Source organism: Nannobrachium achirus (assembly GCF_963921795.1).
Source record: "Nannobrachium achirus genome assembly, chromosome: 21".
In the NCBI taxonomy this organism is placed as follows: Eukaryota; Metazoa; Chordata; class Actinopteri; order Myctophiformes; family Myctophidae; genus Nannobrachium; species Nannobrachium achirus.
Genome location: NC_137828.1, coordinates 20494161 through 20519891, shown reverse-complemented (window position 1 = coordinate 20519891; position 25731 = coordinate 20494161). Strand labels below are relative to the sequence as shown.

General features: G+C 42.6%; 1 protein-coding gene across 1 annotated transcript in view; it reads right to left on the bottom strand.

Annotated features, from left to right (window-relative positions):
• Window positions 1-696: 696 nt before the first annotated feature.
• The window catches only part of mrps18c (mitochondrial ribosomal protein S18C), a 162563-nt gene continuing 137528 nt past the window's right edge, over window positions 697-25731 (bottom strand). Inside the window, exon 7 of the transcript XR_013963210.1 lies at window positions 697-1057. The gene's annotated coding sequence lies outside the window, so the exon portion shown is untranslated. The remainder of the gene's footprint in view (window positions 1058-25731) is intronic.

Sequence of the window (25731 nt, the reverse complement as noted above, 5' to 3'; positions counted from 1 at the left end):
ACGTGCACACATAGACATCAAAGGGGGCTTGAGCCTCCCGCCCTTTTACCCGTCTGTAAAAAGTGCCCTCTCCAGACCATGAATGCAGTTTTTACTATGGTGAAAGAAATGCAAATGCCCCCCTTTCCATGCCATACCTGAAGGCAGCATTCAAGAAAATTGCCTTGTTAAAACTCTCCTGAACTTGAATGCAGCATCTTATGTTGAAAGAATAAACCCTTTTGCAAATCCCGCCCCATTCTGCCCTGTTACTATGATGGGACATTAACCCTGGGCAGATTGTTTTTATAGTGGAAGTGGATGGGATTTTTTTCCCCTTCATAGCCTCATTACAGCTATATAAAGTACCAAAGGAAAAACACCTAGGTGATATTAATAAAAAGGGAAGACAAAGGTACAGTAGTTACATTGCAAAACAGGGGATTTACCCGAAAATATATGTTTTAATTTGTTTAATCCCAGTGGGACAGAATCCTCTTTGCAGATTCTTTTATAGTGGTAGTGGATGCGATTTTTTTTCCCTTCATAGCCTCATTACAGCTATATAAAGTACCACAAAAAACACATCTACGTGATATTAATAAAAAGGGAAGAAAAAGGTACAGTAATTACATAGCAAAACAGTAGTTTTCCCCCGAAAAATAAATGTTTTAATTAGTTTAATCCTCTGGATCAGAGATAGAAAGAGAAGCGCATTGCATCTTGGGTACTAGGAAGAGGACAGAGAGAATGTTTCTCCTCACATAATAGGCTGGCTTTTCGTAATTCTGCCCATTTAAATTATATGTACCCAATCGTGACTCTTAGACCATTGATAAGGTACATGTGAACTAGTTTGTTGAAGCTTATTCGTTATGATGAGCGAGATCGCTTGACGCTTGCCGTCGCTATCACCGTACCGGCCGATCTCCGTGTCGCGCAGTGCGGACAGTTTTTGAAAGCCTGAAGCAACATTCTCCACTGCACAAACTCCACCCCCGATAGCAAAAAGTGAATGATTTTTTCTGGTTGGCCAGTCAGGGAGTCTCAGGGACCAATCAGAAGGCTGACAAACGGTCTATTGCCCTCGCCGTCCAGAAATCCACACCACATCTCCAGTATTGCCTTTTTTATGCTTAGTTTAGTGTGTTATGAAGTACCGAGAATAGCTGACCTCCAAGCTCACATTTTCAATATTTTCACCAAAAGGCCCTTTTTAGACATTTTTAGCCCCTGGCCTCTCCAACATTCTCTGCACGTCCCTGCCCCGCACACTCAGTAATCTGATGGAATGAATCACAGCCGTCCAGCTTTCTGTGACTTGAGCGGACTGAAGCATTGTGTACTACAGGGGTCTTCAACAGGGGGTCTGGGACCCCTAGGGGGTCCTCAGAGTTACTACAAGGGGTCCTCCAAATCTTTGTGTGATAAAAACCTTTTTTCTAATGTTTTATATTAACCACTTGAACCCTAGCATCCATATTCTGAGAACTTAAGCCAAAATTAGCAGATCTACAAGCTCACAACACCTCGCAGCGCGAGGCGTTGTGAGCTTGTAGATCTGCTATTTTTGGCAAAGAGGTTTGGTGTAGAGGGGAAAAGAGCAGACTAAGTACAGAGTGAAAGGTTTTAAGTATTGACGGTTCAAGTTATTAAATATCTGAAAACACAAATTGACATGAATCCAAAATACACTGACGATTGTGCTGTCAAACGATGAAACTATATGGAATCTATGAACAGGTTGTGGGGGTCCCTGCTTCATCTCTCTCTCAACTAAGGGTTCCCTGCTTCATCTCTCTCTCAAACTAAGGGGTCCCTGCTTCATCTCTCTCTCTCAGCTAAGGGGTCCCTGCTTCCATCTCTCTCAGCTAAGGGGTCCCTGCTTCATCTCTCTCTCAACTAAGTGGTCCTTGGCCTGAAAACGTTGAAGACCCCTGGTGTACTATATCAGCCTGGTTATTTTAATACGTGGATATTGTTCTGATGCGCTATGGGACACGTTTCGTCACGGAGGTATGGGGGTTTCACTGTTTCTTGCGACAGTTTGTTCATGCATGGTCTCTAGAAGCAAACGTCTGTTGCTTTCAAATTTTCAAATTGTATCCGATTAAAAGTTTGAAAGTACATTGCCAATCATTTCAGCTCTTTTTGATTATGATTACAACACATACATTAATCACTTAATCCATATAATAGCAGATCTATAAGCTCGCAATGCGACGCATAGTGAGCTTGTAGATCTGCTATTTAAGATTGTTATACATTATAAAACTTGAAATGGGATCATGAGTACTTTTACTTTTGGTACTTTAAGTACATGTTGATGCCAATACTATTGTACTTTTACTCGTTATTTTTTTTTACTATAACAGAGTATTTCTATGTTACAGTATTGATTATTTTAAGTAAAACATTTGAGTACTTTTTACATCACTTCTTTCTCTCTTCCATTCTTTGGTTCAGCCATGGCAGTGCGGTGGTAGTTTATGAAGCCATAAAAGCTGGGATTGTCCTCCATAGTTCGTTTAGCGGCTCGGCTCCTTCTGGGACCACCGAGTGATAAAACTGTAAGCCGCTAATGCTGCGCAATACATCAAGTTCTCCAAAACCATAGCTATAGTTTAATAACACATATAAAAAGACCCTTCTCTTCCGTTTTAACCACTGTTGTTTAGAAATCCAACGTCAGCAGTCCGAGACAAGGAGGAACAGTTTCAGATAACATGCAACATCATTTATAAAGATGGGTCGAGAATATCATTGTTTGGTCCATAAATGGCCAAACATTGATATTTGGCGCAGCGGTGGCCTAAAGCTTAGAGGAGTGCTTTTGTGAGCAAAAGGTTCCTGGTTGGTTCAATCGCCCAGACAGGCGGTGAATGGCCACCACTTACCCCTCCCCCAATACATGTTTTTAAATGTGTAAAAAAAAAACACTTAACTCATCCTCTGCCAAAAGCGTCTCACCATGTTTTTTTTTCTTTTCGGAACGCCTTATGCATTTATCAAATGTTAGCAAACAGCTTCAACAGGTGTAAAAAAGCTTGGTTGAATGCTTGATTCTGATTGGTCAAGCGCTGAAATCAGCGGTGAATTATAGGCGTAGGCCTGCACTGTGTGAATTTAGTGCCGCATCCAACATGTCAGCCATGTAAACAAACACACAGCGTAATTTACAACTAAACGTTGCTCTCAAGAATGTTTTTCAAAACATTTGAGGCGAGAAACAGACAACGCAGTATCAGAAAATGGATTCTATCTGATCAGCACTTCCTTGTTTTCCAAGGCGACCGTGTAGCGCTGGGGGGACGCCCAGCGCAACACTTTCAGCCGTCTGTAAACAAGGAAATAATTTGTTTCGTTTTTAGTTTTTAGTCAAATTATTAATTTTATTTATTAGCCGGGTAATAAGTCCTATAACGTCTTGCTGCTTGGTATGGACACTTACGGCGTGTCGTGCCCATATAAGCCGTAATGAATGACCGCGCATCAAGACGTTATCGCATACATAATCACAGTCCCAAAGGAAACAGGATGTGGCGTCATCGAAAATCCAGATCTCCATTTGTTTCCCTTTTTTCCCCATGGAAACACCTTTTTTCTCTGCTTCCTGATTTTCAGGGCCTATTAACATGTATAACGTTCAAACCAATCAACCACTCACTGCCACGCTCCAATGTCCAGATCAGCTATCCTTTCCAAACGTTTCCTGCTTGAAGTGCCAGACCGCTGCGCTGAAGATTTCTTAATGAACCAGACCGCTGAATGTACCGCTATCGTTGAAGGCTGCCATGTTGACATGTGTAAATAGGCTATTTATTGCACGTAATCAAAGGTAGCGGGCGGACAACGTGTCCATTATTTGACAGGCGGGTCGGGTTTGTATTTTGATATAATCACAGGTGCTGGCCTGGGTCAGTTTACAGATCTGATCACGCATGCACACATGCACGCACGTGCGCTCACGGGAGAGTGTTTTCTGCTGGTGTTTCAGTCCGAGTGTATCAAATGGTGCGTTCGGAAATGCGCATCGGGTGTGTGCTCAGTGTAGTGAGTGCCTAAACCTAACCCTAATCCTAACCTCAGTAAAACTATGCCTAAACCAAACCCTAACCTTAACCTCAGTAAAACTATGCCTAAAACTAACCCGAACCGGTGCACATTTCCGAACGCACCCTTTGATACACTCGGACTGAAACACCAGCAGAAAACACTCTCACGTGCGCACACACACACACACACACACACACACACACACACACACACCCACCTGACCTTCTGATCCCCACATAAAACACCCATGCAAAACCTAATTTTCCACCGCCGGACTCCGTCCCACACTCACCCTGCCAGATGCCGAAAAACGTATTCACGCCTTTATCTCCTCAAGGCTGGACTACTGCAACGCACTTCTCATCTGGATCCCCAGCAAGAGCATCCAGAAGCTCCAATACATCCAGAACAGTGCGGCTAGGGTCCTGATGAGAGTGCGGAAATATGAACTTATCACACCCATACTGCATTTCCTTCACTGGCTTCCCGTCTGCCTCCTCACCTACCAGTGCATCCACAGCAACGCCCCTTCCTATTTAAAGGAACTCATTGAACCTCCACCAGCTCCCTCCGCTCTGGAAATTCCAACACACTAAAAGCAAAAAGACTAATCTACGCACGATGGGGGACCGGGCCTTCTGCTCAGCTGCTCCTGGACTGTGGAATGACCTCCCCGACCACCTGAGAGCACCACAGTCCATTGATGCTTTTAAAGGGGGACTAAAGACTTTTCTTTTTAACAAGGCATTTGCCTAGACGGACTTATGGATGCCTTATGCGTTCTTAAACCTTCTTTTTGCTGTGAATAGGTGACCACTGTTCAGATTTTTTTTATTTTCTTTGCTTTTCGCTTTTATTTTTTATCTTAGTCTATTTTAATTTCTTCCAGTTGTCCTTTTGATGTAGCACTTTGAGATTTGTTTCAAATGTAAAGTGCGTTACAAATAAAATGTATTATTATTATAATATGTGGTGTCAACTGTTCTCTATTTGTTCATTCATTCATTCATTCATTCATTCATTTAAACGTGTTCATTTCATTCGAATTCTCAGTGCCTAAAGACAGCTATCAACTCCAATGTAAAATCTGTACTCCTGTATGGATCTGAAACCTGGAGGACCACCAATAACATCACCAATAAACTGCAAACATTCGCCAACCACTGCCTAAGACGCATCCTCAGGATCTTCTGGCTAAATCGCATTAATAACATCAATCCGTGGGAACGCAACAACCAGGAAACAATAGAGGTACAGCTGTTGAGGAAAGTGGAGCTGGATTGGTCATACACTAAGGAAAAACAAAACGTCAATAACTAAACTAACCACACTAACATGGAACCCACAAGGCAAGCGGGGCAGAGGAAGACCCAAAAACACCTGGAGAAGGAGCACAGAGCAGGAAGTGAAGGAGAAGGGACTGAGGTGGAAACAGCTGGAGAGGATGGCCCAAGACCGACGAGGGTGGAAACGATTCATCAATGGCCTATGTTCCAAAAGGAATACAAAGGCCTAAGTAAAGTAAGTAAGTAAAGACAGCTATCAAACCAAACAATTTCTTTTTCTTGTGACTGAAGAATAACGGTGTTGGATCCATGGGAACACAGGTTCTTGTTTCTCAAGTAAATGTCTTGGACATACAGTAACAGTACAAGGCTTCCCTTCACCTGACAGTGACAATATGCAACGTGTCACTAAATTCTCATTTGGCACTATAATAACATTGAACTGAGGTAACTGAAGTAAATTTAATTTAACACAAATGTCATCAGAATTAAACAAAGCTCAGTAAAAACGAAGGAACCGTTATAATTTGCACAACCAATTTCCCCCGGGCAATCATGCCTGGCTGGCAGTGGGGAGACTGGGGACTGCTTTGACTTTCAATGATTATTCCAAAAAAATAATATGAATGTCTTGAGTGATTGATAGCTTCAATTTACCCCTGTCACCGATCCCCCCCCCCCCCCCCCCCAACCTCCCATAATGTCAAATATTAAACTCTGAATAATGCGTAATTAAGTTAACACAGCTGAGATGGGGAAGGTGCATGAGGAAAACACACGCGCGCTGTGCGTGCGTGTGTGTGAAGCAGGGTGTCGCTGAAAAAAGAGATCACAGATCTATTCTAAACATACCTGGGTAAATAGAATAAAAAATAAAAAGCTAAATACAATACATAGCTCTAGGAACTTAAGAGATCGGTGTGGCTACAGGAGTGTTTTTTTTACATATATTTCAGTTTTGGTATGCTTTACGGACCCCCCACAACTCAGAATGTAAAGGGAAACAAAAAAAGGTCAATTTATTTCCATTCGTACACTATGAGTTAAAAACATAAGAGTCTATGTGGTTCCTATTCATCCATAATATAGTTGGGGACCCCCTAAAGACCCCATTTTGAGAACTGCCAAACTACAGTACCACAGCCATCACTGTGATCTAACACAGTGTTTCTCAAAGTGGGGTCCAGGGACCTTGAAGGGAATCCAGGCGTCCCTAGCTAAATCATTTTAACCACTAACAAACACGTCGCAATGCGACTCGTCGTGAGCTTGTAGATCTGATATAGGATACAAAAACCTTGAAAATAATTCCAACAATCTTTTACGGGCAGAAACATATTCATATGGGGGTCCGTGGTCAAATCCATAACATCTGAAACATTTAAAATCTTGTATGGGTACAAACATATTCAGATTGGGTCAAATCCATATTCATCTGGGGGTCCATAATATGAAAATGTTTGAGAACCACTGATTTAACAAGTTAGACTCAGGCAACTAAAGCGTTTGTCCTGGCTCTGTTTTACCGCTTTACTTTGCTTTCCAAACAATAATCCCAAAGGAGGCAGTCAGTAGAGAAGACAACATTGATCATTCCAATCCATAGCTCTGGTTATTGCCACTACAGCCCAGCCTATTACACATCACTGCTCTTGGCCAGAAACCTTGTATCGCCATAGTTATATATATTTTTTTTTTTGTAAATTAATGCCTTACTTCTCATACTAGCGTCACAAAAAAGTTGCCAAAACATTAACCAATGAAAAGTATTAACTAAGCGCTCACAGGTTGTTATTATTATTATTATTTTTAGTAATGGTTTTGGACATACAAGCTTTCCAATCCCATAGGGACGAGTACGACACAGTACATCAAATGTGCAAAAGCGTTCCTCTGTGGAAAATGAATTTTTAATAGATTTTACATAAAGAAGAAAACAAACTGGGGGGTACGTGCGCGTGTGTGCGTCTGTGTGTGTGCACATGCGTGCGTGCAAACGTGCGTCCTTGCGTGAGTACAGGAGCACAGCCGAGGCAGGCAGACGGGGAGCATGCAGCGAGATGGCTGACCTAGATTGTATGGCGGGTCTGAAGATATTAAGGGGAAATGATGTGCATTCACAGTTCACCCCGAACCGCCCAGTCAGAGGTAAAGCAAGGGAGCGAGAAAGGAGGACAGGGAGATGGAGAAAGAAGTGCAGCTCGGTTTTATATAAAAATATGTTTATTTTTTTATGTTTAAATGTCAATAAGTGTTTATTTCCTAATGGGGACAGCGGAACAGCTGAGAGCCATTTCACGGGTCCAAAAGGACAGACCCTAATGGACCCGTGAAATTGGTCGGACCAGACGTTCAAAAAAGAAAAGAGAAAAAGGCAGACCCCGATTAGAGCCGTGTGATTCGTTCCGAGATCCGATTTGTTACGAGATATTACAGAACTAAACCTGACGAACCAAATGAAAACTAGGGCTGGCAACAATGCCTTTCTACCAAGTACATCTAGCAGTGGCAGCCACAGTATGTAGCAGCCATAAGTTAAAACTTGTTTAAGTTATTTCATGCCGTGAACAGTTTATTTTTGTACTGTAGTGTTTCATTTTGTTTCGATGCCTGTTCTATTCTGTAATGTTTTGTCTTGTCTACAAGCAAGGACCACAATGGAAATAATTCTTTGTTGTGTGTGTGTGTGTGTGTGTTTTTTTCTATCCTTTCTGTGAGAAGCATGTGTTAACGTGTTTCTTCTGTAATCATAACATCCAATATATCCAATCAAATCAAATCAAGAGCCATCAAAAAGTATACAATTGCATGTCTTCACATCGCTGAAGAAGGAATCCATGATCGTGCATGCCACGATGCACACTTTGATTCAATGGAGGTATCATTTGATGTGCCCCTCCTTTGTCAATGGAGGCATCATTTGATACGCTCTACGTAGTCACTGAACTGACAGCTGGCACGCATTCAATACGTCCTGTTTGGTTGGTCCGAAGCCACTCTCACTCTGCTGTATGCTGTCCAGCCAACTCTCATGCTCAGGACTCTTGTAGCTAAAATAATTATTTTAACGGAGAGGAAGATCTCTCTTATTCCATGTTTCACCAAGGAAGACCACCCATTTTCAATATTGAACTATGTCATTAACACATCGACTGCCCACCAGGAGGCGCCAGTCATCCCCTCTGAGTGCCCCCATAGCACTTCCATAGAAGAATACGAGGCCCTGTTGCGTCAAAGCATGCGTGATGACGTCACGTGGTCACATGAGCGCAGACAGGATGTTATTGTGTAACTTACTGTATGGGCTAGTGTTGATCATAGCTGTTCACTGCCGATCAAAATTTGGACATTTTGCCGCACGCGGCCACAGTTTTAGCCATAAAACAAACATCGGAGATAAAGGGCTTTAAAGATGGGGAAATGCATTGGAGTATACGGAGAAAAACGGCCGCACGATGCTCTCAGCGTCGACTCGAAGCAACTAGCGGCTAATGGGCTACATCCAGGCGTAGCCCCGACCTAACGGTGAGATATAAAGTTATACTGTAATTACAGTAAACGCGTCCAACGCGTCGTGGGCCTCCAGCGACATCAAAGAAATTGTCGCGTAGACACCTCGTGGGCACCCGCTGTGTTAATATGACTGCAGGGCTCCACTGGCTGCGTCGCGTTGCTCTGCGTCTTGACGGAGTCATTGACGCCGTCACATTGGCGTCCGACCGGCTCCACCGCAGCGCAGCGGCTGTGACTGTGAGGTATTCATTCTATGGCCAATATAGCCCATTTCCAACACAACATGAAAATCACGTTCAAACAGGAATAAAACTATGAATGTGAATGTGTATACAGCACACTATGTTCACAGCAGAGAGCAGCAATGCACCACTGACCACTTTGTCATGATTATAGCCTGTTGTACATAATTTTATCAAAGTAGACCGCTGTATATTACATACAAAGATATGCTAGGATTTTTGGGATTTCTAGTCACCCTTGTGAATGGATAGCCAACAGCAGAAACACACGTATACTAGACTACATTTAAATATAGGCCTACAATGCATTTATTCATATTTTATACATGACTGGACGTTGTGGACACCGTCAAAAAATTGAACCGGGGCGATTTTTGAGTTTGGACGCCGTCAAGGGAGCGTCCGACGCGGACGTTGACAACGCCAGTGGAGCATCCCTTCATTGATTAAAACGGGAGCGTTCCCAACGCTGACGTTGACGCAACGCTCGACGCGCCCGGTAGAGCCGGGGGGTAACTTAGAGGAGTTGTGTGGAAATAGAAAAAAAGTTCCCCCCCTTCTGTGTTGCCTAGAACTGGAAGATTGATTTTGGGGTTTGTATTGTAAAGTATAACTTGACATCACACGTTGTACTTTACAATACAAAGGGGGGGAACTTTTTTCTATTAGTAGTTATATTAATGACATAGTTCAATATTGAAAATGGGTGGTCTTCCCCTTTAATGAGTTTGTATCACAAATACATTTGGAGAGGCTGCGTTGCAATAAACAGGACAGTCTAGCAACATTCTAATACATCTGGGGTCCTATCGCGGATCATCTCGACTCTGTATGACTGCTCCAATTTTAATAGCTTCATATAATGTGTCCAACGTTTAGGTTAGGTACCGGTAGGTTAATTACTCGTGTTTTATAAGCACTCTAGTCTGGTGTGTGTTTGTCTTGTTATGTCTTGTTGATACATTGTTTTAATGTCTTTTATAAAATCCAATACAAATTAATATATATAAAATAATAATAATAATAATTGTAATAATAAGCCCGACAGCAAAGTAATGCTGTGTCATGGAGGCTATGATTGGACATAAGCATGTTTTCCTCACCCTGACTGGCAGACTAATTACTTGCTCATTAACACGTGTGGCACGGCGCCGACGATGCCTCTCCGAGCCAACCAAGTCGTCAAGTGGAAGACAGCATGTCACACAATCCACTGTCACCTTCCTCTCAAACATGAATGAAAAGAGGAATAATGGAATAATGGAATAAATAAGACAAAAGGGAGTGAGGGTGGGAAAGAGCGAGGGAGAGAAAACAGAGGGGAGAGGAATAATGAGGGGAAAGAAAAGAAGACATTAGCATTGCTCAAGTCTCATTTCTGCCTGCTTTTATGCCTCCCCTCTGAGTCCCTTAGCACCTTGTCACAACAATATGCACCTGGTAATCTGCTTACTCACCCGCACGCACGCGCACACACACACGCACGCACACACGCACGCACACGCCCACACACACGCACACGCACACGCACACGCACACTATACTTGTGAGGACATTTTAGGACGCCACTGAAAATAGCTGACAATAGGTGAAAAAAATCAGAAAATGCCAAAAACAAATAGCAGCTCTACAAGCTCACAAACATACTATAGAAAGTAAAAATAATGGACAAAGCAAAGCCATTGGTTTCTGCAGACCGCTTTGAAGCCACTTTTTTGGCGAACTGAAATCCGCCGTTTTCTAACTTCCGGTCCAGAAATGCTACCAGAATTTCTGGACTGAATGCTATTGGCTGCAACCGCAGCAGGGGCGGACTCTAGAAACATACCCTACTTTATCATGATTTCTTAAATTAATGGGACCATGATTTACTCATTAACACATATCATGATGATTTAAAAAAAGACTATAAACTAGCGATTGAAAACAAAGTGTTTATGAGGTTTACTAAGGTAATAAAATCAAGTGTAGAGTCCGCCCAAAACCTTGTATTGAATTCTCTTGTATTGAGATTATAATGTATTGCAACCGGTAGAAGGTGAAATAGCAACATCTGCTGGGCCATTAATAGGAACAGAACCCGGAGGAGAGCTTCAATTCCAGCGCAGGGGGTTTGTTTGTAGATCTGCTTTGTTGCGGGTTACGACACCGGCATGCAATTAAACCTAACCTCTACATATATTATAATCCTAATCTGATTTAACCCCAACATCTTTTCCCAAATGTTTTCTTAATTGTAAACCTAAATATTTGTGAGTAACATAATCCTCACAATGTCTATTTCTCAAATCCTACTATACTTGCGGGGAAGTTTGGCCTCACCACTATAGCAACAAAGTATAGTCACACACGGACGCATACATGCACTTCTTACCCACACGTACAGTACATACATGTAAATACTCTCACTCCCCCTCGCTAATCAATGCTATCCTTTTTGCTCTTCAACAAGGTGGAAAGAAACTAAAAAAAACATGCCTACCCCACACACACACACACACACACACACACACACACACACACACACACACACACACACACACACACACTTTAGTCGCTCATCATAACTACTGTTCATTAGCTGTGATGTTGGGAGTAGAGCTGTAAAAGAAAACGTGATGTGAATGCACTGCACTGCATTGTACACACCCTCACCATGTTCCATGTCATGTATTTGGGATAGTAACCATCAAATAAAATAAAAAAACATATTTGAATCTACAAAACCTCCAATATGTTATGCATAATATAGAGCTTATGTCAGTAGTAGAAGTTACATATTGCATGTATACCAGTGTGCGTAGCCCATTCATTCCCTGGAGCATTGCAAACGCATGGGTGTTATGGTGTGCGATAGCACCAAATCCATGTATAACTCTGGCAGCATGGTTGCTTGCGAAAAAGAGATGAATGAGAGTCAATGTCAACCAAGCACCAGTTTTCTTGTAGCGGCTTTTGCTGAACAGCAGCTTGGGGGAGGGGGGAGGGCTACTCATGGTTCCTGGTATTGCATCGTAATACTTTGTGAAAAAAGTCTACCGGTAGGATAGAGGCTGGTGCACTGAGTCGCTCTTCTTTATAGCTATTACAACACACAGTAAATGGTTAGAGAAACAGCTATATATATATATATATATATATATATATATATATATTATAGCTCAACTTTGCACTATATATATATATATATATATATATATATATATATATATATATATATATATATATATATATAATATTCTTGTTGGTAACCTCAACACCTTGATGTTATTTTATCACTGATACCGCCGCCTGTATTGCGCATGCGTCGCTGCCATGGTAACAGCCGCATGCTGAAACAGTGCCCAAATTTGGAGATGACCGACATCACTGATACGTCTGGGTTCTCCAACATTACTTCTGAGACTCCTACATTCAATCCCTCATATACTGTGCACACCCCATAACCCAAACTGCACATAATTCCGAGCACATAAGTTCGAAAGGGCATGGACCAGTATTATACGTATATTTAATCTGTATTCTATGTAACAGTCTCCGATAACCAGTCACCAGTGCTGTTGCAAAATGTCGGCCAATCAGTGCTATCAATTCATTCTAATTCCTCTAAATCTAATCCATGGAACGTCTGTCCTCGCAAGATACGTCTAAGTTGCTTTGTCTGAAAATGGAGGACATATCTCCCTACATTGTGGCTGTCGATTTCAGCACCTCGTGGTTTGTTCCACTAATGGCCTTTCTAAACTTCTTCCCAACTATGCTCTCCATTGTTCCTTCTACACTTTTATAGCTCAACTTTGCACCATTCGTTAATTCTGAAGGTCCCCGACCTGGGTGCATTCTCCAACAACAAGAATACCTGCAAAAATGCTGATTTTGCCTGCTGTTCACCTAATTATTCAAGTTATTCAAGTCCCTAACCTTGCCCCACGCAACAAGCAACATTTCCGATTGCTTTTTTTTTTCTTTTTTTTTTGATGATTAGTTTCTTTAAGCTTGGCCATGTCAAGAGAATATAGCATCATTATCATTCCTTGGACTAAAACAGGACCAAATGATGCCAGTTAGGGCCACGGCCAATTCAGACTCAAATTATGTCTCTACAAAATTCCACAAATCTCTGCATATCATTGCTGGATAGAAACCTAGTATGTCCAAAAAAGTTCCTTTTTTATTATACTTTTATAAACATTTTAAAATAGTGAAAATAGCTGATCTACAAGCTCACAATGCATTAACCAAGGTATAGAGGGTATGCACGTGACATCATCATCATCATACCCGGAAGTTATGCGGGAACGTCTACTGAGTGGCAAAAAAACTACTTTCTGGCCTTAACAGCCCATCCATCCAAACAACGTCAAACTCACTTTGCCACTCACTTTGCCACTCGATTTGCCGTTCACTTTATGCATGCGCATACCCTCTATTATTATTTGTATTGTCTTTAAACCTTGAAAAAGTACTCAACCTCAGTACTTGACAATAGATACTCCTGGTCAAATATTACTCAACTAAAACTGAACGTTTCTCAGTCAAATTTGTACTCGAGTCAATGTACTAGAGCACATTCTTTAAAAAATTATGTTTTGAAATGGACAAATTACAGAGTTTCCTGAAACCTCTGAACATGCAGCTATAGAACTACCCACAGTGCTGAAACCTGTAAACATGCAGCTATAGCATGGGTCTTCAACAGGGGGTCCTCAGAGTTACTACAGGGGGTCCTCCAAATCTTTGAGTGATAGAAACCCTAACCCTAACCCTAGCGTCCATATTCTGAGAACTTTAGCCAAAAATAGCAGATAGATCGGCTATTTTTGGCAAAGAGGTTTTGTGTAGAGGGGTAAAAGAGCAGACTAAGTACATAGTAAACGGTCAAGTTTATTAGGTAGTGACGGCTCAAGTGGTTAAATATCTGAACACACAAATGGACATGAATCCATCCATCGTGCTGTCAAACGATGAAACTATATGGAATCTATGAACAGGTTGTGGGGGTCCCTGCTTCATCTCTCTTAACTAAGGGGTCCTTGGCCTGAAAATGTTGAAAACCCCTGATCCACAGTCCTGAAACCTGTAAACATGCGGCTATGGAACTATCCAAGTTCCTGAAACCTGTAAACGTGCGCTATGGAACTATCCAAGGTCCTGAAACATGTAAACATAAGGATATGGAACTATCCAAGGTCCTGAAACATGTAAACATAAGGATATGGAACTATCCAAGGTCCTGAAACATGTAAACATAAGGATATGGAACTATCCAAGGTCCTGAAACATGTAAATATAAGGATATGGAACTATCCAAGGTCCTGAAACCTCTAAACGTGCGGCTATGGAACTATCCAAGGTCCTGAAACATGTAAACATAAGGATATGGAACTATCCAAGGTCCTGAAACATGTAAACATAAGGATATGGAACTATCCAAGGTCCTGAAACCTGTAAACGTGCGGCTATGGAACTATCCAAGGTCCTGAAACATGTAAACATAAGGATATGGAACTATCCAAGGTCCTGAAACATGTAAACAAGCGGTTATGGAACTATCCAAGGCCCTGAAACCTGTAAACATAAGGATATGGAACTATCCAAGGTCCTGACATCTGTAAACAAGCGGTTATGGAACTATCCAAGGTCCTGAAACCTGTAAACGTGTGGCTATGGAACTATCCAAGGTCCTGAAACATGTAAACATGCGGCTATGGAACTATCCCTGAAACATGTAAACATGCGGCTATGGAACTATCCAAGGTCCTGAAACATGTAAACAAGCGGTTATGGAACTATCCAAGGTACTATCCAAGGTATTCAAAATGTACTTGAGTAAAAGTACAAAGTATTGGCATGATTAAATGTACTTAACTCATTTCCCACGATCCCCTTCGAAACCGTTGATTTCCCGCTGTACCTCTCTGCAATGCCCGTCGATCCCGGAAATTTAATTAGCTTTAATCATTATGAAACGATTAAAAGTATAGTTGCTGATTAAAGCCGATTCTGGCTCTTTGGGCCCGCCTCCTAACTGTATCCTGTCGTATTTCCTGTTTAGACCGGATCTAGGTTTCCATATCCGGTCTGACGTTAAATCATAGCTCCGTTCCCATAAACAGCTGGCCGTTTGCAATGTTTTCTTATGTAACACTAGCGGATACAGCAGGGGTAACTGCTTGGCAACGGATTTGTCTATTCCAATGGATTTTTTTTTATTCGAAAGCTGTCATCGAGTCTACACGTCTACTAGATGAGTCGCTCACAGATAGTGCACGATGCGTGCGTGTGCCCACGTTAAAAGGTAAGGACAATTTGGCAGCTGCTTACTACAGCTATGTTTAAAATGGCAGCAAAATTGTTAAAGTTCCAAAAGTAGTAACGTTCTCATTGTGCAGAATGTCTCATTTCAAGTTTTCAAATGTATACAAATCTTCTCAAAATAGCCGATCTTACAAGCTCACAATGCGTCGCGATATTGTAGATCAGCTATTTTCAGATGGCTGAAATGTATTTAGGGCTGAAGTTATAAGTAAATAAAGTTTTCGAATAAATGGAGTAAAAGTACAATATTTGGATCCGAGATTTAGTGGAGTAGAAGTGAAAGTATTGGAAAATTAGAAATATCTCAAAATTTACTTTGTAAATGTACTTCATTACTTTACACCACTGCTTGTGGATTCAGGGGTGTCGCACCAAATTCTGGGCCCTGGGTACAATTCACTGCGGGCCCCCCCTGAATGTTCTTCATGGGAGGGTTGTTTAACCCATTTAGACTGGGAACGCATTATTTTGTGCTTTAACTCTTGAAAAATAGCAGATCTACAAGCTGCGAGCTTGTAGATCTGCTATTTTTGAAAAATCATAAACATTTGTGCAAGCCTTTGAATATTTCAATGTTTTTTTTGAAAAATCTATGTTTCTATGTCAGACAGTGGTGCTCAAACTTTTTGATGTGAAGGACCCCCAAATAAAATAAAAAAATTATGTGCATTTGGCCACGGACGCCCATCTCAAAATATGTAGTTCCAGGGACCCCCCCAGAATCAAGATTTGAGTTACAAATGTTTGATTAAAAAAATACATATATTCAAAGATTTGCACAAATTCTCACAAGCTCAGAGCGCCTTGGGCCCTAGTAGCTCAGTCCCACTCCCCCCCCCCCCCCCCATGTGTGAATTCAGTCTAGCTGCCACTGCCAGGTGTGAATGTGTCTAACCGGAGGAGAGCGACGCGGGGCGTGGCCGAAGCATCCGTGATCAGTCAACCAACCCTGCAATAATAGAAGATTTCAACAACAGCTTTTAGATCAGCAGTTTTTTTTTTCGTCACGTGACAACGCATACTGGAAAAGAGGGCTTAAAGTGGGACAGAGGGAAGAGAGATTAGAAAGTGTGAAAATCAGACAGTGTGAAATATGAGAGGACCATAGAGCAGGGGTTTTCAAAGTGGGTGACGGGGCACCCTGGAGTGCCGTGACGGCAGTCCAGGGGTGCTGCGAGATCATTTGATAATATTTTGGAATTTATTTGGAAAACATATTTAGTATCATTTTAAACTTGAAGTACAAAGTTATTTTCAGTCAGTTCTAACCAAAATGGCTATGCGAGGCGTAAATACAAGGTTTCCACCCGACAACGACGATATGCTATAAATATAAGGTGCTGGGAGTGAAAATTATAATGTAGGGGTGCCTCGGATTCAAAAAATATTTATGGGGTGCCCTGAGACAAAAAGGTTTGGGAACCCCTGCCATAGAGAACTAGAGACAGAGACTGAGACACTGAGCAACGCAGGGAGAGCCAAGGGCACGCTGGATTCATTCGATAACCTTGACCACCGCCGTCAGCGTACATGAAGATAGGACTGACATTCAAAGAGGGATGGGATGGCATTAGGTCCAACATTTGCCTAGGTTGTTATCTCAGAGACTACAGGCCGAGGCTCACTCTGTGATCTAATGGCATGCAGGGAACATTCCTCTGCTCACAGGAGCAAAAAGGAGCGAGGGGGGAGAGACGAAGAGAGAGAGAGAGAGAGAGAGAGAGAGAGAGAGAGAGAGAGAGAGAGAGAGAGAGGGAGGAGGCACAACTCCAAAGACAATCGAGTGGTAATTTCGTATCTGATCACCTTTTAATGGCTGTTCTACAATACTGCCACCAAAACATAACATGCTATGTTCATGCACCGTATCTAACATCATGTACATACTGTACCAGCTGGATTGTACTGTGTGTACTTATTACCCACCCCATATCACCCATTCACACAAACATCCACAATGGAAACTTTTTCGTGTCATCCATTTGGCATAACTTTTGAGTAATGAAGTATTCAATCAATCAATCAATCAATCAATCAATCAAGGTTTTGCGTCCGTGCCTGCACAGTGAGCAGTGGGACATGAAGAGCATAGGAGCCAACAGCAGGTCGGGACATATCCGTTCCTATTTTGGGCATATCATTATTGTGACCGAAGGTCGCAGTTTAGTATGTGAAACGGCACATGCTGACTCATGCTGACATCACTCTCTGGCTTCACTGTGATGTCACACTAACAGAACCTTTATGCCCATATATAGAGTTTCCTGGACATCAATATTAAGTCCATATGGCTTCATATGGGAATGCCCATATACAGTATGGAGGCCACTTCAGCCACATACCACACTAATAGAATCTATATATGGCCAAGACAGATGGCCAAGACAGCCCATATCTGTGTGGCTGGTTCTACAGACAGGGATCTCCATGTATGGGCATAAAAGGGTATGATGTCAGATGTCATAGGACTTTCACATAACAAAAGGGCCTCTTACTAGTAGGCTAGAATATTCAAAACGTTTTCTCAAATTGCAAAGATAGCCGATCTGGGAGCTCACCACGAACCGCAATGCCATGCGTTGTGAGGTTGTATAAAAAATCTCTCTCTCTCTCTCTCTCTCTCCCTCTCTCTGCATGTGTGTCTAAACAGCCAGACTATTTTTGATAACACCTCAATTTATTTATTTTTTGTATTTCAATTATGCATATTTTATCCTCTGATCCGTGATGTCACTCACTTGTCTTTCTCTCTCTCCGTCTCTCTCTTGCTTTAAAAGTAGGGCATCCACTGCTGAGTGTGAGCGATTTGGACTGACAGGTCAGTGTCCTGAGAGATCTGGACTAAGAGAAGAGAACCAACGTAAACAAAAGATATGAAAAAAAAAAGAAAAAAAAAAAAAATATATATATATATATATATATATATATATATATATATATATATATATACCAGTAAGACTCCCTAATCGGGAGATAAGCGACCGTTGGTCGCTTATCTCCACAAATAGGCCAAAAGTTTGTTTTACCAATTATCAAGACATACGGGCAGTTGACAGTTCGCCATGGTTACTCATTTTAGTTGAATCTCCATATATGGAGATAACCTACGCATCACACACATAACCTACTGACCTCACCAGCCCATATTTGGGCATGAGCAACTTATGTCTCCATATATGGAGATATGATGACATCACACAGTCCTCAGCCGATGATGTGGCGTGATGTCATACAATACACAAACGAGCCCTACAGTATAAAGGGGCAATTCTTGCCAGGAAATAAGCATTTCTTCGACTCAGACCTTATCGCCAGGGTTGGCTTATAGCAGCTGTCGGTAGGACCATATATGGATTCTGTTAGTGTGGATCTCCTAACAGGGCATCATCTGGGATACAATCCCTTTTATGCCCATATATGGAGATCCCTAACAGAATCCCTTTCATGCCCATATATGGAGATCCCTAACAGAATCCCTTTTATGCCCATATATGGAGATCCCTAACAGCATCCCTTTTATGCCCATATATGGAGATCACTAACAGCTAACAGAATCCCTTTTATGCCCATATATGGAGATCCCTAACAGAATCCCTTTTATGCCCATATATGGAGATCCCTAACAGAATCCCTTTTATGCCCATATATGGAGATCCCTAACAGAATCCCTTTTATGCCCATATATGGAGATCCCTAACAGAATCCCTTTTATGCCCATATATGGAGATCCCTAACAGAATCCCTTTTATGCCCATATATGGAGATCCCTAACAGAATCCCTTTTATGCCCATATATGGAGATCCCTAACAGAATCCCTTGTATGCCCATATATGGAGATCCCTAACGGAATCCCTTTTATGCCCATATATGGAGATCCCTAACAGAATCCCTTTTATGCCCATATATTATGGAGAAATCCCTGCTCTGAGTATCTGACATCAGTGTGATGTCACCTGTTTATGCCCATATATGGAGATCCCTGCTCTGCGTATCTGGTTGCTATGGTAAACAGTTGGTTGCTAGGGTAAAAAACATGGTTGCTATGGTAAACAGTTGGTTGCTAGGGTAAACAGTTGGTTGCTAGGGTAAAACCATGGTTGCTAAGGTGGTTGCTAACGTACACTAACAAACCAGCAACAACAGACTGTTGCCACAGCAACGTACACAAAGGTTTGTGTACACATGTGGTGTGATGTCATACTGTTGCGGAGATATGAGCAGGGCAAAGGTGTGACGTGTGTGACGTGTGACCGACGGACGGACGGACGGACGGCCGGTGGAGGTTTTCATAGTAAACTGCTCCCTGACGGTCGCAATTAATGGTGTCCAAAATAACGCGTTATTAACGAGTTAACGCACTAGCCTATCAAGGGGATTAAAACTTTTAACGCAATTAACGCAAAAAAAAAAAAAGAGAGAGAAAAATGACCCTTTGAAGCAACCGTTGTATTGTTTCCTGCTCTGAAACAACAAACCAATCATAACGATTGGCAGGCGGGGTGTTGAGGACTACTGCTTTGTGATTCGTTTACACATGTGTCTTTCAACCAGCATGCAACAGTGATTGGGGGCAGGTTTAGAAAGGCGCCACTGTCAACTCACTGTGCAGGAAGCCAACATGGAGCAAGCAGGAGGAAAGTAAACGGACAATTTACTTTTAAAACTCTCCCAGATGGCACAATAGACAGAACTGAAGTTATCTGTAGCTACTGCAAGGCAGTACTTGTTACCATCGTAGTCTTTCGAGCCTCAAGTATCATCTAACAGCAAAACATCTCAGCGTCGCCGCCAGCCAACCACAAAAACAAACATTGAAGCAGTCCACGTTGGATGCAGCTTGTGGGAGACCTATCGATCAGGCAAGGAGTCGTAGGCTAACAAATGCCATAGCAAAGTGGGTGGCTACAAGCTGCAGACCAGTTTTTATTGTGGAAGATGAAGGCCTGAGGGATATTATTAGGATTGCCTTGAATGACTACACGTACGAGTTCAAGATCCACAGTCACAAGAAGAATACACGATTTGTATGAAGAGCAGAGGGCTACACGAGCCACCGAGTTGGAAGAGGCAACAGACGTGTCTCTAACCGGAGATCACTGGACATCGCTGGGTAACCACAATTTCCTTGGTGTTACAGGCCACTATATTGACACTGAGTGGGAGCTGCAGTCCCATGCATTGACGGTGATGAAAACTGAAGAGCGACACTATGCTGAAGCATGCGCCGATCGATTCATGCGTGTTGCAGAGGAGTGGAACATTGGAAATAAAGTTGCTTCACTCACCACAGATAGTGCCAGAAATATGATTGCTGCTGCGAGGCAGCTGCCCTTTGATCATGTTCCCTGCAGTGCACACAGTCTCCAGCGTACCATCACGGTGTCTCTGCAAAACAGCCCGTTTGACAATGCACTCGCCAAATGCAGAAAAGTCGTTGGCCACTTTAAACACAGTCCAGCTAACGCTGCAGAACAACTAGAGCACGGGCAAAAACAGGAGTCGCTTATTCAAGATGTCCCGACCAGATGGAATTCAACTCTGGACATGATTAAGAGTGTCCGCAAAAACGAACAGCCACTGAGAGATGTGCTGTCCACGCAGAAGACCAAAGTTTCCATGCCAACACCAGCTGAAATGGACAAGTTGCAGAAGTTGGAATCACTACTTGAGCCCTGCAGGTATAGGTTTTATATTCCTTGTTATGGATAGCGTGTGTGTGTGAGTAAACTAAAGCTAAATATCTTGTAATCTGTGTCTTGTAAGTGTGGCAAAAAAATTCCCTATGTCTTGTATGCATTTTCGTCGCGACATGATGACGCAAAATGCGTCTTTTGCTTGTAGCCCATCGATCCAAAATACACAAAACACATAGGGTATTTTTTTTGCCACGCTATAATTGACCTTGCATAACATGGGATACAGTATTGTGTGTGTGTGTGTGTGTGTGTGTGTGTGTGTGTGTGTGTGTGTGAGAGAGAGAGAGACTGTGTGTGTGTGTGTGTGTGTGTGTGTGTGTGTGTGTGTGTGTGTGTGTGTGTGTGTGTGTGTGTGTGTGTCTGACTGAGATAGAGCGACAGTGTATGGAAGAAAGTGTATATGAAATGTAGGGATAAACATCATGGTGTGTATTGTAATCAGTGAGTGGTCATCTCTCAGTATTAAAATAATGACATTATTTTGAATTGTATTCTTTCTGTGCAGATGTGACTGTACTTCTGGGTGGCCAGAAGTATGTTTCATGTTCTGTGGTGCTGCCTGCTTTTTGCCACGTGTCTCGGATGATGGAGAGCTCTGAAGATGATCCTGCATACGTGGTCAAATTCAAGACCACGTTCACAACAGACCTGGAGAAGCGCAAGGTGAGCATACATTTTGTACATAGCCTGCAATATGGCACATATCTAACAAAGGAAGAAACCTACAGTATATGCTATAGTCTGAAGTACAATTATTGGATGTTTTATAATGGGACCACATTGGAAACAAATGTTGGCTTTTTGTGTTAAATAGATTAAATTCATTTGGTGTTAAGCACTGCTAATACAATCTCCTCTCCTCTCCTCTCCTCTCCTCTCCTCTCCTCTCCTCTCCTCTCCTCTCCTCTCCTGTTTTCCTCTCCTGTTTTCCTCTCCTCTCCTCTCCTCTCCTCTCCTCTCCTCTACTCTACTCTAGGAGAATGCCAACACGAGCTATCTGGAGATTGCCACTGCACTCGACCCAAGATTCAAGGACCTCAAGTGTCTTCTCAAAGCAGAGAGAAGGGAGGTGTGGGATTCACTCTGCACCCTGCTGAAGGAAGAGGGCCAGAGGAGTGTTCCCCAGGAAGCTGTGGAAGAAACACCAGAGCCACCAAAGAAAAGGTCATCCCTCTTGGTTGCTTCATCGTCTGAGTCCGACGAGGAAGACGACTCGGTTGAGAACTGTGTGAGCCGATACAAAGCAGAGCCCACCATCGGTGATGATGCCTGTCCATTACAGTGGTGGTCACAACATGCAGGCTCACACAGCAGGCTGGCCCGCATTGCAAAAAAGTACCTTGCTACACCATCAGTGCCGTGTGAGAGGCTGTTTTCCCTTGCTGGGCATATTGTCCAAAAGAAGCGTGTTTCTTTATCTTCTGAACATGTTAATCAGCTTGTATGCCTTAGCAACTGGCTTGGTGTACATTAAGAAAAGGTTTGCTAAAGAAAAATGCAGTACATAAAACAGGGACTACAGTCTAAAGAACCTGCTGTAAACTAAACAGTGTTATTTTTTGTTGACTTTATGAAAGCATCACCTTAGTCTCACTGGGACACTGAGACACTGAGACTGTTTCTTGGCTCCTACAAAATGTCATTGCCTGCTGGGACACTGAGCGACTGTTTCTCGGTTCTAGGTTCTACCTGTCTAGACACTGTTATTGACCAATGGGTTAGGGAAACCTACTGTCTTTTTTTTGGTTCTAGCCTAGGTTCTGACTGTCTAAAGCAGACAAAATGTTATTGCTCCCTGGGACACTGAGACCTATTTTTTTGCTATTTTTTGGTTGGTTATAGGTTCTGAGTTCTGACTGCTGCAAATATTGGTGCATTTTCTGTGAAGTAAAAGCCTGTGGACGCTGCTAACATTTTCCTTCTTTTAGCTACAACACAACACACCATTTTCTTTCACTTCTTCATTGAAATTTGAGCAAAAAAGATTTTGCGATTAATCGCACGATTAACTACAGAAATCATGCGATTAATCGCGATTAAAAATTTTAATCGTTGGACAGCACTAATATATATATATATATATATATATATATATATATATATATATATATATATATATCACGGTTTGTTAGAGAAACAGTACGGTCGAGAAACGGAGCACTCGCCGTGCGGCACGGGGCGGAACAAGCGGTCGCCACAACAACGTCCTCCAGGCGGAGCCGCTCGATTGTCCACGACATTGCAAGCGGCGCGAAGGCCAGCGGACCTTGGTCCTGCTCTTCGCCCCCGAGCGCCGCGCGAGTTACGAAGCCGTGGTGAATGCAATCGTTATATTTATGCCCAGGCCGTAAGGCCTGGGCAAGCCCACGATAAACGCCCTGTCCAAGTGACTAGAATGGAGCTAATGGCTAATGGCTAAACACTGCCGAGCTAGGCTAGTAAATAAAGAAAGAGTCGCAAACGAGTGACGTCAGCGCCTTCACTAGTGAATGGCTGTCGTCGCCATCTGGTGGTGATTGGTGTGTGGTGAACGACAAAACAAGCGCTCTTACAATGAACGTCCTGAGTTACCCAAACATACTGTAACATATATACTGTTTGTCGATAATGGTTCATGCCTATTGCCTACTCTGTTTACATCCGATCACACACTTTTAAGTCGCTTTGGATGAGAAGATGAGGATGTTTCCAAATGCCTGAAATTGTATATTGTAAAATGGTATGCCTCTATGCAAGTACAAGTAACTTTGTTACTGTCGGGTGGACACCTTGTATGAACAAAACTGATAATTTGCAGGATTCAAATACCCTGACCCTGGGGGGTCATCTTACAGTATGTAACCCAAGATGTAAAAGCATGACAGCTCCGCATGTATTTATTTTTTTAACAACAACGGAGGTGTGACGTCTAAATGGGACTTGAGCCACAAGCCACTAATATAAATCAAAATCCTTTAAGCATATATAGGTTGCTGCTTAGCAGAAATTAAAAACATAAAATGTAAAGATATTTTAAAATATAGACCTATTTTCGTGAACAGAAATGCCAGTTTCCTTACACAGATTTTGGGAGGTGTAGACCATCAGGTCGCATACACAAACTTTAGAAGGCAATGGTAGCCAAACAGGAGGGAATATGGGAAATGGGACAGATCCATGTTGATGACATGACTTTAGAGATCTGTACCGCTGTAGGAGCAGTGTCCAAAAAGTTTGTCTTGCAAGAATCAGCCTGATGGTGGCGCTAGAAGAGGGCCATGTGAGAAATGAGGGGTTGTGGTTTGGCAGCCAAGGAGTGTGTGTGCAAAGTTTGGCATGGATCAGGGCAACAGTGGCGGAGATACGAGTAGGGGAATAGTGTGACGTGACGGACAGACTGACTGACAGACGGATGGACAGACGGACAGCTGGTGGAGGTTTTGAAAGTAACTGCGACCTGACGGTCGCAATAACATTCGGAGATTGTGGAATAGTTGTCTGGCTACGTGAGACTAGTCAAAATGCACTCTGATCTAACGCGGACAGTTTCTGTATGCAGATGGGCGGACCCTGAGAATCTCTCCGGGAGTCTCCGGCCAATAGCATGTGTTCTCCTCCCCCACCCCCCTCTGCTCCTCTGCTCAGCGCAGAGAACGCTGCTGCGTCATGACGTAAACAAATTCGGTGCGATGCCTCTCTGCATTCTGATTGGTTAGGGAAATTCCACACTTCCTCCAACAGTGATTTTAACACGATCGCCCAGGCTTATTTTTCTTCCGATCGCCAAAATAAGCCTGGGTTTCCGAGGCTAGTCAAAATGTGACCCCGTCCCATCAAACATTTGATGTTCGGTCAAATCCGTCACCCGTTTGCCATCATAGGAATGAGAATGTGTGGTTGCACTCATTTGGTTGCACTCCATTGGAAATGACTTCCAGCCTATGCTACTTTACTGCTGGTGTAATGTGCAGCAATAGAGCTCCCGTGGGTGTAAGTGTGTTTATCATCATGGTATTGCTCTGCTTCAATACTGTGGCCTTCCGACCCTGCCTATTGTGGTTGAGTGATATAGCCCCAATGGAGGCCACAGCTATCAATGGGAGAAAATCCACTTGATGTTGCGGCAGAGTTGTATTATCACAGATGGCTGTGGGCAGTGTAAACAGCGGTTCTCAACCTGGGGCCTGGAACTTCTTAGGCATCGGCAAATAATTCTGAGGGGTTGTCAAATGCCTTTCTGAATGTGCTCAAAGAAATGAAAAGATGATTTGTTTAAAATAAAAATAAAAATAAATACAGGCACACTTCCGTGTGTTTGGCCTCACTGAGACAGACCTTTCCCTGCGTTAAAGTTTAAGACATGTTCACATGACAAAGTGTCATGTGAAGTGACAACAGCTAAAGGTTAAGGTAAAAAAAATAATGGAAATGTGACTCTAAAAGGCAATACAATGTACTATCGAGCAGCACAGATACGAGATAATAATAAAAACAAGAAAGTCACAATCCTGTTTAACAGGTGATCAGGGAATCCCAGATTGTTTTCTCTACACTTGCTCCACCACCACCGCACCGTCTCCAGACTTGTGCGTAACCACGCACACGCCACATGAAACGGCAGCTCTAAACAGTCTGTGGACTGTGGATGGAACGATGTGATA